We start from the raw sequence: 16,040 nt of genomic DNA, 5'->3' as shown, positions 1-16,040 counted from the left end.
TAAAGCCTAGCTAAAAGCCTACCAGCCATTTGGCTGGAAGGCGGGTTTTAAGGGAGCCTATGGAGATTTCTTTTGTCATTAGCAGCCCCCTTGATAGAGGCACAAGGTATGGTTATGATATAATGAGGACACGTTTAGATGTTTTTGTGACAGTCGCTATATTTGTTAAATGTTACGTTGAAACGAACTTCATGTTATAAGGTTTACGATTGTAAGAGTGTGGATTATTTTTGCTTACACGCTGTTTCTATGTATACATCCCCAGCTCTTACGGTGAGATTGATGGTTTACTGCCATTAAACCTTCAAAACGTCATCCTTCATTCGGGGGGGTTCGCTACAACATGTTTATGCTGAAACAAATGTATATAAAAAATGTTTGTTCTACTTTTTAAATTTATTTATACAGTAAAACTGTTAATTTTGATTCAACACTGTGCAGTTAGCCTGTTTTTTCAGGCAATATACAGAGGTTTCAGATTCTGTTTGGAATAAAGCTCATTGATAAAAATAGTGAACAGTGAAATCTGAAGATCTGAAACTGTAGAGGAGGACGGACGAGGTATTAAACTTCAGTCACACGGCACCTCCGACCTTTGTCTTCTCAGACATTTCTCTGAAATGTCAGATACTAATGTTGTGACCTTAGAAGTGGCAGTGCTGCTTCCTCTTCTTCATTGTGAGAGTCAGGATTTGCGTCATGAGGTTAACAGAAAGCGGGTACTTCATAACAGAAAAAGGAGAACTGACACGGATGTAGAGCTGGATGTTCATCATTGCTGTTTCATCAGATTTGATGGAGCTGCATCTGAGAAGCAGCGGTTCAGTTTCCACGTCTGTGGCTGACTGATTTCTGTTTTCAGGTGAAAATGTTAAAGAAAGGTAAAGAGCACAAAATTCAAATCATACCTACACACCTGAAAAACACCTTTTTTATAATTATAACACTGCTGATGTGGGTTTAACAAAGATTCTCTGAGAACATCAAACGATACCTGAAGTCTGTCCTTTTCTATTTTCGCTCAGCTTTTCTGCTGTCTGAGTTCTCTGGTATCATGTATGAATTGGAATTGAAAATTTCCAAGCAGGTTGAATTAAACAGACAATCGGCTGTTAGTGGTCAAGTGAGAGGACCTATTAGAAAGTAAGGCATGATTAGAGTTTTTATAAGAACAAACCAAACCATCAGCTGTATCTGAGGTAATCATGTGAGATCTGTATTTGGGCACATCAGGTGTGACATGAAAGCGGGAACTCATGTGGATTAAATTATCAGAAGGTCGTGAGAGCAGCAAAAACAGTATTTCTCTGAGATTGTGTCTAATAACTGTCACAGACTTCATTCACTTATTATTAACTCAGTTCTTAATCTGCTGCTGCTCCCCATGCAGCTTCGAAAGCAACGTATGAAACCTGCTGAAATTCTTCATTAATGGGATCACAGATATCAGGTCTCATATTATCCTCCCCAGAGATGGGCAGTAACACGTTCCTGTAATCCGATTACTTTTTTCAAGTAACGAGTAAAGTAAGGGATTACTATTGCAAAAACGGTAATTAGATTACCGTTACTTTCCCGTAGGAACGCTGCGTTACTGCGTTACTAAAACCGTGATTTTTTTGCGAGAATGTCTCATGACAGTGACATAAGCGAGTGCGCCGTTAGTGACAACAGCTGTGTGCAGATCAACAATGGATCATATATCGAGTGCAGAGAGAGTATGAGCGTGCAGCGTTTAAAGCGTGGAAGTACTGACCTTACTTTGAGTTTGATTCCATAAAAAGTGACAAAAACATTAGCGTCCGCTGTGCGTGGGAAGAAAACTTCTTTTTACAGCGAAAAAACCCCTAAACTTCCAACAAGCACCGAGTAGCTACGACGTAATGGGAAACTCACAGAGAAACTCGCGGATTCTTCCACTGACCGCGGCACACCTGCACCAGGGTAAACCTCCGCCTGCCCCACTCCTGCTTTACAGGTGAAAATAGAGCAACAGGACCGCTGAGTCTTTGACTTTATTTATTTTCTGCTGTGTTTTACTTGCATCTATTTGAAAGACTGAGTGTAAACACAAAAAATATTTTATTTTATGTGCTGGAATGTGCAGAAAATAGGTTTACATGTTAAACTAATTTCTTCCAGTCAGAGAATGTTGCAGATAATTAAATGTTTGCTTGATGCATAAAGTTAAAAGATTAAAACTAATAAAACGAGTTTTAAAAAGAGACTTTTCCATTTGATTACATTTTGTATGATGATGATGCAGAAAAAGTAGAATTGGGCTGAAAGATCTATCACTTTATCACCTCTTCAGGGTGTAAATTGTGTTTTTAAAAAGTAACTATCGGCAGCAGCCGTGTGAGGTGTGGGAAAGAGGACTTGAATCAAATCAAATCAAATCAAAATTTATTTATATAGCACATATTAAAACAACAGTGTTGACCATAGTGCTTCACAGTCAATAAAAACATGAGACAGTTAAAACAAACAATAAAAGAGGACAACAAACAATAGGTAACAACGCAACAAGCTAAAACAGCCAACTAGACAGAATCAAAAGCCAAAGTAAAAAAATAAGTTTTAAGACGTAATTTAAAAGACTGGATAGACTCGGCAGTGCGAATATGAACGGGGAGGTTATTCCAGAGTCTGGGTGCCACGGATGCAAAGGCCCGGTCGCCTCTCGACTTCATTCGAGTCCTAGGTTGTGCTAGGAGCCTGTGGTTGGATGATCTAAGTGCTCTGTTGGGATTGTATGAATGGAGTAAATCAGAAAGATAACTGGGCGCTAAATTATTCAAAATATTAAAAGTGAACAAAAGAATTTTAAAATCTATACGATATTTAACAGGGAGCCAATGTAATTTGGCTAAAATTGGAGTTATGTGTTCATGAATTCTCGTACCTGTTAAAAGACGCGCAGCTGCATTTTGAATTAACTGGAGCCGGCAAAGAGAGGAGTGTTGGAGGCCCGAGTAGAGGGAGTTACAGTAGTCCAATCTGGATGTAATAAATGCGTGGATAAGCTTTTCAAGATCTTTTAAAGGAAGGAACGGCTTTGCTTTGGAAATCTGACGCAACTGGTAAAAGCTGTTTTTTACCACAGTGGACACCTGTTTCTCGAGTTTAAAAGAGCCCTCCAGGAACACTCCGAGGTTTCTTACAGTGGACGAAAGATGGCTAGCGAGAGGGCCTAGGACATCAACTAACTGGTCTAGCGGAGTGTGACTACCAAAGACTATGATTTCGGTCTTATTCTCGTTCAATGTAAGAAAATTATGTGATAACCAAATTTTTACTTCATGCAAACAGTTGAACAGAGGTTGCAAAGAAGCAGACACATCGGATTTCAAAGGTAAATAAATCTGGATATCATCGGCATAACAGTGAAAGGAGATGTTATGTTTTCTATAAATTAATCCCAACGGCAACATGTACAGCACTTACTGAGATGCGAGGGTGGTTTATTATAAAAGGCCGAACACAAAGAGGGGAAGGTAAAACAGAACTTAGGAGAAGCTAAACTATAGAACGACAAACCTGAACACGAAGGGAGGACAGCAGGGGGAGCACACAGTGGATTCACAAAGAGTTTCCAGGAGATGAACACGGAGACGGAGATCACAGAGTAATGTGGAGGAACACAGGCAGACACACACTATAAATACACAGAGGGACACCGGGAAATCACACACAGGTGGGAGACACAGCTGGACCTGATTAACCTGACGAGGAACACTAACACCAGGGACCAACAGGGAGCACCAACCCAGAAACCCAGCATCCAAAAACCCCAAAACACAAACCATCCCAAAACAGTCCACAAATAATAATGATAATAATAACAATAACTACACTAAACACAAAATCACTGAGTCCACGGACTCAGGACCATGACAGTTGTTGCCATTGTAGTGAACTGTCTTGGTTGTTCCAGCAATCGGTTTGTGCCTAGATAAACCCAACAGTCAACAACTTGAAACCCACCAGATGTTCTCTGGATATTGTTCAATCGCGTTTGCCGAAAGTTGTTTTTGATATTGTGGGTATGAGTTTGCTTTCTGTTGTCATTAGGGTGTGTCGACTTCAAACGTGCTGTGGTGGAACCTATTCTTAAAAAGCAAATATCAGTTTTATCCAACTTCAGACCAAATTGCCTTTTTGTTCTAAAGTCCAGGACAAAGTTGTCCTCCTTCAGCTCCAGACCTTTCTCAAAAAACATGGCATTAGTGACGCATTTCAGTCTGGTTAAAGCGCACCACAGCACTGAAACTGCTCTTTTAAAAGGTTTTAATGACATTTGAACTTTTACTGACTTGGGAGATTTTGCCATTTTAATACTATTAGACCTCAGTGCCGCCTTTGATACTGTAGATCATGGGATTCTTATCTCTCGGCTTGTACACTGTGTCGGAGTCAAAGGGACTGCATTGCAGTGGTTTAAATCTGGCCTGTCCGGCCGTGGTTTTTCTGTTAGATTGGGGGATACATAATCCTCAAAGACCTCACTGTCTTGTGGGGTCCCCCAGGGGTCCATTCTTGGCCCAGTTCTTTTTTCAGGTTACATGCTCCCTGTGGGTTCAGTTTTTTAGAAACCTGGCATCTCATTCCATTGTTACGCAGACGACGCACAGATTTACCTGCAACTGAAACGTAAATCTGTGAATCCTCTGAACGTTTTTAACCTAAATGAACAGAAAAGAAAGGTGATTGTGTTTGGTCCCTGTGACCACTGCGACTTCGGCCCCTTAGAAATGTATAAAAATCTCTTTGTGAGGAACTTCGAGTCAAAACTCACTCCTAACGTTTGATAAACAGATAAATGCTGTAATCAAGTCCAGTTTCTTTCATCTTCGGCTACTTGCCAATGAGAAGCCATTTCTCTGTTTCAGAGACTTTCAGAGAGCTATCCATGCCTTCGTTTCATCTCGTCTCGACGACTGTAATACTCTTTACTCTGGTGTTAGTCTGTCACCAGTTAGCCGTCTGCAGCTGGTCCAAAACGCTGCGGCACAGTTACTAACTGGCACATGCAAGCGAGAGCATATATCTCCCATACTGGCATCCTTACACGGGCTGCCTGTTAGTTTTTAAGATTTTATTATTTGTTTTTGCACAGGTTAGTGCCCTCATACCTTCCTGATCTTTTTAATTGGTACACTCCTGCAAGATCGCGGAGGTCTGCGGACGAAAGCTGTCCAGAGGTCCAGATTAAATCACAGAGGAGATTGGGTATACAAACAAATACATTTCACTAATATAAATTACTGTATTATTACTGTTGTCTGTGAAGGTTCTCAGTCATCCAGGTCATCGTAGTCAAAGGAGCTTGCAAAGAAAAGCGTCTGGACTTCTTTAAGTTGCTTGAAGACGTTTCACCTCTCGTCCGAGAAGCTTCTTCAGTTCTAAGGTCAAATGGTGGAGAGTCCCAGATATAAACCTAGTGGGAGTTTCCCCCCACAGAGGGACAAAAGGACCCCCTGATGATCCTCTAATCGCCTGAGCCAAGGTGGGAAACTGGGCGTGGGTCCCAATCAGCCAGAGTTTCGGGTGTGTTCATTGTGAAACCTGGCCCCACCTTATCATGCGAATTCCTGAGGTCAGAAGGCCCAGGATGTGAGTGGGCGTTAAGGCGTCTGGGAAGGATCTCAAAACTGGATTATAGATGGCAGACAGTTGGTGTCGTAAACCCCCGCCTCTGTTCAAAGATGGTCGCTCACAGTGGCCATAGATGCTTCTTTCACTCCTCTTTCAAACCATCTGTCCTCTCTGTCCAAAATGTGAACATTGGCATCCTCGAAAGAGTGACCTTTGACCTTAAGATGCAGATGGACTGCTGAGTCTGGTCCTGTGGAGGTGGCTCTTCTGTGTTGTGCCATGCGCTTGTGAAGTGGCTGTTTGGTCTCTCCAATGTAGAGGTCTGAGCATTCCTCGCTGCACTGTACAGCATACACCACATTGTTAAGTTTGTGTTTTGGCGTTTTGTCTTTCGGGTGAACCAGTTTGTGTCTGAGTGTGTTGCTGGGTCTGAAATGCACCGGGATGTTGTGCTTGGAGAAAACTCTCCTGAGTTTCTCTGATACACCGGCTACATAGGGGATGACAATGTTGTTGCGTCTGTCCTTCTTATCCTCCCTCGCTGGTGTCTGGTCTTCTTTTCTGTGCCTCTTTGCTGACTTTATGAACGCCCATTTAGGATAGCCGCACGTTTTGAGTGCTTCCTTTACATGTGTGTATTCCTTCTTTTTTCCTTCAGGCTTAGAGGGAACATGTTCTGCCCGGTGGTGTAGGGTCCTAATTACTCCAAGGTTGTGCTCCAGAGGGTGATGGGAGTCAAAGAGGAGGTACTGGTCCGTGTGTGTGCGCTTCCGGTAAACTTCGATGTTGAGTTTGCCGTTCTCTTCAATGTGCACGGCGCAATCCAGGAAAGGCAAACAGTCGTCCTTTGTGTCTTCCCTGGTGAACTTGATGTTCTTATCCACAGCGTTAATGTGCGCAGTGAAGGATTCCACTTCTTGTGTCTTGATTTTGACCCAGGTGTCGTCCACATATCTGTACCAGTGGCTGGGTACTCTTCCTTTGAAAGAGCCAAGAGCCTTCCTTTCCACTTCCTCCATGTAAAGGTTGGCTACAATAGGTGACACGGGGGAGTCCATGGCACAGCCATGTTTTTGTCTGTAAAAGCCTTCGTTGTACTTGAAATATGTAGTGGTGAGGCAGAGGTCTAACAGTGTGCAGATCTGATCGGGTGTGAAGTTGGTCCTGAAGTTGGTATTATTACTGTTCTTAAGATTTCAGGCTGATCAAACAAAAGTTTAAATAAGAAAATAAAGAAGTTTGTATTAAAATACAAATTTTTTGATGAAATTTGGCCACACTCTGATGTTTTTATATCTGAAGGACTGAAATATAATCATATCATCAAATTACAATCAATCGACCATCAGCTTGGCAGTTTGACTCCGGGCCTCACAGCTTTAATTCTTTGCTTGTTTGCTTACAGGTGGAAGGCAGAAATTTCAGGATATTCCTGTGATAAATGTCATAGCCCATGTTTAATGCAGTATTAGGGCAAACCCCATAAACAGTATTTGCCTCTCATGCCTCGCCATCACACCTTTTCGCACTGTGATGTTCTTGTTTAGTTTAGTTTAGGCTTCAGTGTGTTCTCTTTGAGTTCTCCATGTTTCCCTGTTTAGGTTTCTCCCATCTGCCCACTATGTTGGTTGGTGTCGTGTCTTCAGTGTGTGAGTTTACATGTCTCCTGTGTTTAAGTCTCCTTCGCCCTTTGTGTGTCTCGGTGATGTCTTTGTCTCCCTTCGTGTCCCCCTCACTCGCTCTGTCTCGTCTACTCCTCTTGTTTCCCATCTGCAGGCTTGTTCTCCCTATCCATCCCTTTCTCTGTATTTGATGCTTAGTTTTGTCCATGTCTCATCTGCAGTGTCTATTTCTCAATCGCCATGTCAGGTCTGTGTGTCTTAGTCTGCGTGTTTCCTGTTTTATTTTGACAGTCTCGCATCTCATGTTCAGTGTGTTCAGGTTGCTTCCTGCTGTCTTGTCATTATGTTTATTTCGTCCCAGCTGTGTTCCCCGTGTGTTTCCTTTTCCCTCGTCACTCTCATGTGTATTTATGGGTTTAGCTGTCATGCATTCAGTATTAGGTTGTCTGTTACGTTCACGCCATGTTTCCACGCATCCACGGCACAGTGATGGCCAAATGACGCTTTCTAAAGCATTAAAGTTTGTACTGAAAAACGGTTTCTTAATGGAAGCTTTTCAACACAGTTCTCATTGGTGACATCTGGTGGCCAAAGTATGAAGAGCAGCTTGAATCTCGAGGGTTTAATGAACTGCTTTGTTCTGATTGTCTGCTCTACAGAGCTGAGCCGACAGCTTCTGTTGATGTCGGGTTATTATGTGTAAACATGTATACTTTGTGGGTGAAAAAATTACTTTCCGTCTATTTTAATAATAAATAATTTAGATGAATAAACCTTCCTTGTTTAAACATGTGCCATTCTCCTTCTGCTTGTGACTTCTTTATGTTTTTTATTAATAAAAAAAAAAATTACGCTACATCCAAACCACAATAAGTTGCCCTGAGCACCCTGACTATGTAATTAACCAGTGGGCAAGTGTGTTTATAATATACTATAACTTCTGTAATAACTACATGTATTGTGTATTTCTTATGTATATTTTTGACCTGGGAGCAGAACTGCTGATGAACTGGTTTAGGAACAGGCAGACGTCCTGTCTAACTGGCTCCATGTTTCTAATCATGTCGCACACTGGTTCACTGTGCCACAAAATCACCAAATCACACCAATGAATCACTTTGTTATAAACCATTGAATCAGGTACTGACGCAGTGATGTGACGATTGATGCCTTGGACATGATTGATCGCGTGACTCTGGTGAGACGAACCAAGCCAGTGTGTTGATTTTTTTTAACACATGCGCCGGATTTTCATGTTCAGGCTCTTTCAAGTTTATTTTTTAGTTTTTCAAGTTTGGGTTTTGTTTGGTCTTGTATTGCTTTGATTTGTATGGAAGAGGATTAGGACCACTGGGGGGTAGGGGGGGAGTGGGCACGTCTTTTTTAAAAATCTTTTCCAGAATTCTGACCACTGCACTCATGACATTTCCACACTACTAAATATTTCACAGTCAACTGTTAGTGATATTATAACAAACCGAAATTGACTGGGAATGACAGCAGCTCAGCCATGATGTATTCGTGATGGAGCAGACGGCTGAGTTTATTAAACTCCACCGAGACAGCGGTGAAGCAAAACTGAAGGCTAGACCGTCCAATTTCACAGCCTCGCATTTCCAGCCTACGGAGGACCTGACCCACGTAGACCACGAAGGCCCACGTAGACCACGAAGGCCCACGTAGACTACGAAGGCCGGGTCCTCGGCAGGACTGCAGGATGCAGCCTATAAATTTGGACACCCCCCAAATGTTTGGGCAAATGTTTCCCCGGGGGTCTGGACACCATTTGAAGGTCATGGGTTAAGGGAGTGTGGCCAATCTCTGTGCATAGGTTTTTGGTGTTTTTTTTAATAATAATTGTTAAGGTGTAAGTGTAAAATGTAAAATTTTTAATCAGATTAATGGTCAAATGTATGTATATATTTATTTATTAAATGTGTATTGTAGAATTTTGGTGTAAGGTCAGAATTGGGAAAACTCCCCTGACAGTAACATAATAACAGCTGAGAGTTGTCATTAGATACAGCTGAACCTAACCTGACATGGTGAGACAACGGGAAAGCAAAACACAGAAAACTGAACACGGGACGCGGGACTGTCAAAGTAAAACAGGAACCAAGAGACATCCAAAGGCGCTACCTGCCATTAAATCCTCAGCCCTAGAGATAGTTAATTTTTCACAAAGATCAGTGCAAATGGCTTTAGCAATGCTATCCAAATGTTCCTTACTACTCTCCCTGGAGTTGAGCCCCAGTTGGACAACTTTTTGGAGAAAATCAGGAGGATCAAAAGCCTCCGACCCGGACTGTAAAGGAAGGAAACTTTGATAATGGACCCAAGTTTTCAACGTTTTGTGCTCTGATTTGTTAGTTATGTAATTTTTTTTTTGCCTCCCTCTTCCCGCTCCACCACAATCACAGGGCCTTGGGATAAAGGTGTGTCACCAGGGTGCAGAGGAGGCTACCCCCCCCCCCCCCCCCCCCCCTGTCCCCTTCTGGCTGCCTCTGCCTCAATTTTATCCCACAACTTAGACATTCACATTACTCACACTCTCATTACACATACATATAGGATCTTGGGGGTGGGCACGCTACACGGAATCCAAAAGACCATCAGGGTGTACACCCCACCCCTGGCATCGTTGCCCACCTCTCAATTTTGAATACACGTAGACATTGAGGGCCAGCAGGAGGGACCATGCGCTTACCTGCTGCTCTCTGGCAGGTAGCTCCATGCCCTCCTGGGTTTTAATTGCACCTTAGAACACACATGCATCAACACTACAATGAGCGGGTGGAGGGAGGTTTGGAGTCTTCTCCCACCCCCGTTCTCTGCGACCTGCTGGAGCGGGGGGGCTAGGAGGAGGAGTTGGCCGTCCAACTGCGGTCTGGAGTGTGGGGCCTCCCTGCTGCTGCGGAGTCGGGGCGGTCTGCCTCCCCCCACCGCAGGGAAAAGGGTAACACCACCTGGGTCTGGGTGCAGTTCCCCCCTCCAGGGGCAAGGGTACCTAGACCCGGTTCGTAGAGTACGCTTGGGGAGTGTGATCGTGTGTACAACGTCTCTTTATGTCTGTCTCCACGTTGGTTGAGTGTGGAGTAAGTGCATATGAGAGCATGAGGGTGGGAATGGATGTTTGTGTCTGTGCCTGGGCCTGGAGCCTGGGGCTCGCTCGGGCCACTTCGGAGGTGGGGTGCCCCCGGCCTCTCGGCCTGGGGCTCGGTCACTCTGGCACGGCTGGCTGCCGGCGGAGCTCACGGGCGCGTCACTGCAACCCCCCCTGGCTTCTGCTCCGCGGCTGCTGAGTGAGCCCTCATCTGGGACTCTCCTCAGCTCTTTCTGGGACAGTGGTGCAGCTGCCCCTCTGTTGGTCTTCCTTGGTCTCTTGTGTTCTGGGGGCCTCTGGATGTCTGGAGTTTTGATCTCCTCCATACCTGCTTCATGCCCTGGAGGACGGGGCTGTGGCCCCCCCACACCCTCTAGCAGATCATTACATGAAGGAACCTTTTAAAAACAAGCGCGTCCATGCTCACAGGTGTACACACGGGTGATCACACCCACAAACTACACCCTTTTTGGCTCCTACCTCAAAGCACACTGTGTTCTGTTGATCTTATGTGCCGCACAATAATGTTTAACATTTAGTATTTACTGTCATATTCCCATATATCATTGTGATGTTGTTTATTCTATTACTCTTGTTCTCTTCTGCTTGTTTTCTTTTTTCTTTCTCAGCAGGTGATCCAGGTGATTGATATATGCATTTTTTTTCTCTGCCCGTTCTGTTGGTTTTTGTCTTTTGCCCTTCTCCCCCGTCCCTCTTCTCAGCTGTTTCTCTTTCCCTCTTTCTTTCTCCCCTTCTTTCCCCCAGTCAAGTCTGTCCCGTATTCAGTAAGTGAAAATAAAATAAACAATAAAAGGTGAATCAAATGGACCATTACGGCAAGGCTGGGATGGTCAGTTTGGTAAAGTAAATCCGTTGGGCATCTTTCTTTGCCTTTAGACAACAATTCTGATGCAAAAGAGCCAAACGGGACAGGCAAAAAAAAAAAAAAAAAAAGACGGGTTGTATCAACTGGGTCCTTTCACAGATATTTAATTCAAATATTGACACGATGTGTGGGCGTCTAAATCTCTACTCCACTATTAACTGGTGGCTTATATGTATACTGCTCATGTTTTTTGCAGTGTTGGAAGCAGCATTCCATTTAATTGAATAGCACATGTACATATATGAAATGCTGTTACCTTGGCAATACTGGTACGTATTACAGTACCAGTTACAGACAAAAAGTGTCCTACATCTCTAGTCCTAGGAATTGTATCTCTTGTCAGCTCTGGGCACACTGGCAGACCTGGAAACAGGAGAAAAAAAAGTTATGTGAAGTGACTCAAACAAGCAACAGTGACGAGCAGCAACGCTCGAAAACCCTCAAATGTGGCAATTCTGGGTCAGGACCTGCTGGACAGCAATTCTGCAAAGATGAGTGGGCCAAAATTCATCTACAGTGGTGTAAAAGACTCATTACCAGTCAACACAAATGCCTGATTGTAGTTGTTGTTGCTAAGGGGGGCCCAACAAGTTATTAGGTTTAGGGAGCAATAACTTTCTCAAACAGGGCCGTTAATGATAAACACAGTCATTTAGAAACTTCACTTTTACATTTGTTTGATGATCTGAAACATTTAAGTGTGACAAACATACAAAAAATAGCGTATCAGTCAAGGCATGTAATACTCTCTACTTTTAAGATTAGGCTTTCCTTTTTTGACAGAGCTTAAAGTCAGGTCTTTATCGAGTGACCTTGGAGCTACTCTTAGTTATGCTACAATAGGCTTAGGCTCCTGGGGCTTCCCATGATGTACTGAGCATTTCTCCTTCTCACACCCATTTTCACTACTGTGACCCCGAAACGGTCACAGTAGATGGCTGTGTCTCCCTGAGCCTGGTTCCACAGACAAGGGGCCCGAAAGCTCAAGGCTCTAACTCCCATACTGCTTTTAAACTGGACATGAAACGCTACAAGTATAAAGGGTAATTTACACCCTGGAGCCCTGCACTGAAAAACTGATACTGATGTAACACTGTCTGTGAAGCTGGATTTAAGAGACAAATGCTGATAGAACATGTTTAGTGCCATCTTGTGTCAGTACAAAACATGACGTGACCAGCTTGGTTGGTTGTGGTCAATAGACTTTAGTCTAACATTACTTTATGTTAGCTAACTAGTGACAGAGCTGATAACTCAGGTGGCTCCTTATTTTTAAGTCTTATTTTCTACTAAGAGGGGGTCAATTTTGTACTACCATTGGCTGTAGCAATGAGTTTTATCTTAGGAAACCAAGGATCTACTGTCAGATTTATAAAACTAGGTGCACCATATAGGAGATGCAAAAACTAAGTGCAAGCACATAAACGCTAGATCAGGCGTCTCCAACTCCAGTCCTCGAGAGATACTGGCCGGCGGCTTTTGTATGCATCCTTGTTCCGACACACCTGAATCAAATGAATGGCTCGTTACCAGGCCTTTACCAAACTTGATGGCATGCTGAAGAGACAATTCAGCCATTTGATTGATTCAGCTGTGTTGGAGTAGGGATGCATCTGAAAGCTGCAGACAGTGGCTCTCAAGGACTGGAGTTGGACACCCCTGCATTAGATATATACATATAATATAAATACATAATTCCAGTTTTGGTTATTTGGACAGTTATACTGATATAACGGGAAGTCAAGAAGAAAAGAGTAAAAAAAAAAAAAAAAAAAAGAATAGCCACACCCTGTGATCTATCCTCAAATTTTGAGCTAAATATTTGGCTTATCCATGTTTTTTTAAGTTTAATTTGTTCACTTGATCGGAGGTGTGTTTCCTGCAGATATACAACATCGGATCTCAATGATTTTAAATGAGTAAAAACCCTTGTGCGTTTAACCGGATTATTTATACCTTTAACATTCCAGCTTATAAAACAAAGAGGCAGATGACTTTGTGAGCTTACCATTCAGGTACAAAAATGCAGGTGCAGAAAAAATATGTCCCATCCTCTGGAACCCCCCCCCCCCCCCCCCCCAAAAAAAAAGAGGGGGAGAAAGAGAAGAAAACAAAAAGGGAAAAAATAAATAAATAAATAAAACGAGCCTCAAAACCCCATGCTGATCTACTATTATCCCTGAGATCGCAACCCTCCAGGCTAGGATAGCACAGTGACTAAACATACTGTTAACCATCAAACAGCCCCTCAACTGGGCAAATATATAACATTTAATAACTAAACTAAACTCCAAAACTTATATTTTCCACTTTCCCCGTGTTTATTCTAACCAAATGCCCCAGAATAACAGCAATATCTCGAACATATCAAAAATCGGAACAAAGTAGGAAGAAGAGTATTCATAATAAATTAAATCAAGATTATTATACCTTCCGGCCTTTTATGAATATGGCCCAATTAGTTACTTGACTTCTCCCCAACACCGACGTATAACAATGTCCCTTGAGTTCAAACAATTGCACATGTGAAGTCCGCAGCTGGACTGGCCATCGGGCATACCGGGCATTAGCCCGGTGGGCCGCTGGCGATTTTTTGTTTTTATGGGCCGATCGATTTTATTTTTTGGGAAGGGTATAAATAATGAAAGGTGCTGGATTGGCCAATTGGTCATGATCGACTCTGGGCTGGACCAATTGCAGCCGAGGAGGTCGGATGCACCCTCCCCTTGTTTAGCAATCTTATAGACGAACTAAAGAAAATGGAGAACAAAAAAAGGAAAGAAGGTGCAGAAAAAATTAGGGCCAAAAAGAAACTTCAGGCAGACGCTGCCAAATGTGTAAAAATAACTGAATTGTTTGGCGGTAGCTATGGCATAGCTTCCACAGATTTAGCAACATCAGCAAGTGGTGGAGGCCAGCAGGTGGATAAGGGAAAGGGGAGGCAAGAGGAGGAGAGACCCGAGGCGGCCGCCGGTCATAGTGGCAGAGGAACTGAACTTCAGGTAAGAAGTTATGACCTGCTGTCTGTGTCAGATATAAACCAAGTTTAGTTGGAGTTTGTTTTCGTTGTGCTGACTTTTTACAGGCGCTTAGAATAACTGGTACTGCGTACTAGCTAGCATGACGGAGCTTATATACTGCTGGGCGGGTGCTATGAAGTTACTGATAGTACATTTTATTTTATGCTTAAGGTTAGTTTCTCAAACTCCTCAAAATCTTAACAAATTGTGCCAATCCTTAGATGTTGCACCAGCTGATTTATCATCAAAAGTGGAGAAGTCTGTGACAGAGGAGACAGAAGAGCAGCAGAGAGAGATGGAGAGATGACTTTATGTCATCCATGAGGGATGCATTTGACATATGTTTCACATATTATAGCCCAACAAGTTACTCATAGCAATTTAAATACGAGCAATCAGTTTTTGGCAAATACCGGAAATCACTTTTTGGCAGACAATCAGTTTTTGGCACAACGCCGGCTATTGCAGTTAATAATACAACAGCTTCTTGCCATTGTTTGTGTTTCTTTTTATCGCTGTGTAACTGAGTTCAATTGAAAGCCTGCATGTGCTAGTACCTCTTGCCACAAGTTCCCAGAATCCTTTGCAGTTTTACCCCTGAATGACGTCACATTTTTGGTGGGCCGGTCTCTAGTCAAAATGCAGATTTTTTGTCCCAGTCCAGCCCTGGTGAAGTCCAACTTATCTCTTCTCACTCGCCTGTACCTCTCACGGCTGTAGTAAGTCTTTTTTGATAAAGTCTATTGCAGCCGCTGGGTCGGTGAAACGATTGTCCTGTCCTGTAGGTGAAGTGATGCGGAGAACAGCTGGAAACAAAAGTCCAAACTTAACGCGAGCGCAGCCTCGGAGCAAACGTTTAGCCTCCATAAAAGCAGCTCGTTTCTTTGCCACCATTGCCGTAAAATCAGGAAAAATGCTTATCTTCATGTCCTGCAGCAGCAACGGCTGCGACTTGGCGGCCCTCTGGAAAACCTCTTCCTTCTCTTGGTAATAGTGAAACTTCACCACGATCGCCCTGGGGGAGTTTCCCTGTTGACCCAAGCTTCGATGAGCGCGGTCCAGCATCGGAGTAAAATCGAGGCCCAGTATGTCTTTCAGCATTGTAGCAATAACTGCCGTGGGTTTCCCGGTGTTTTCAAAGCCCTCCTTCACCCCTACAATGCGTGCATTGCACCGGCGTTGTCGCCCCTCGATGTCGTCCAACTTGCTGGTCCGATTTCAGCTTGCTAACCTCGTTTTCCAACTCCACTGTCCGGTCTGAATAAGTATTCAAACCAAACTCTACACTTTCCAAACGGGTCTCTTGCTTCTCCAGATCTTCTTTGATTGTGTCTATTTTATCATTTACATCTTTCGTGCTTGAATCGATATGGTCCAATATCCTCTTTTCAGAGCTAGCAATAGCTCTCATAATCTCACTCATGTCATGGGATGGTGCCTCCGGTCTGTCCTCAGCATGGTCCGAGGCTTTTGCGGCCTGCTCTTTCCCCGATCTAGTTTTGCTCATATTTCGTACAACGGAGCTTTGAAGATGTAAAAAGTGCCTCAGAGCAGCACACGGGCGTGTTATCGTACTATTATTAAAAGTTCATTAGTTTTGGAGCAATGAAATTATGAAAAAAGTTAGTCCATTGAGGAGCCCTGTTACAACACGTCTTCCCATGGCTACCAGACACGCCCTCTCCTCCTCATGGTTGCTTCTTTTGCAGGATGTGGAGCAAAAGATGGCAGTTCCTTAATCTTAAAGTCTGTATGGTTTACTGAAGATACATAAACAGGGTGCACCTTTAAGACCGATTGTCTGCATGATC

General features: G+C 43.4%; 1 pseudogene; it reads right to left on the bottom strand.

Moving 5' to 3' along the window:
* Window positions 1-14,937: 14,937 nt before the first annotated feature.
* LOC147312124 (uncharacterized) lies at window positions 14,938-15,736 on the bottom strand (annotated as a pseudogene).
* Window positions 15,737-16,040: the final 304 nt, after the last annotated feature.

This window comes from Aulonocara sp. 'chitande type north' Nkhata Bay, linkage group LG16, assembly GCF_057382095.1.
Source record: "Aulonocara sp. 'chitande type north' Nkhata Bay isolate Kocher_YH1m ecotype deep benthic linkage group LG16, A_spYH_male_GT1.1, whole genome shotgun sequence".
NCBI lineage: Eukaryota > Metazoa > Chordata > Actinopteri > Cichliformes > Cichlidae > Aulonocara > Aulonocara sp. 'chitande type north' Nkhata Bay.
The sequence above is the reverse complement of the archived record's forward strand: the minus strand, read 5'-3'. Positions and strand labels throughout refer to the sequence as shown.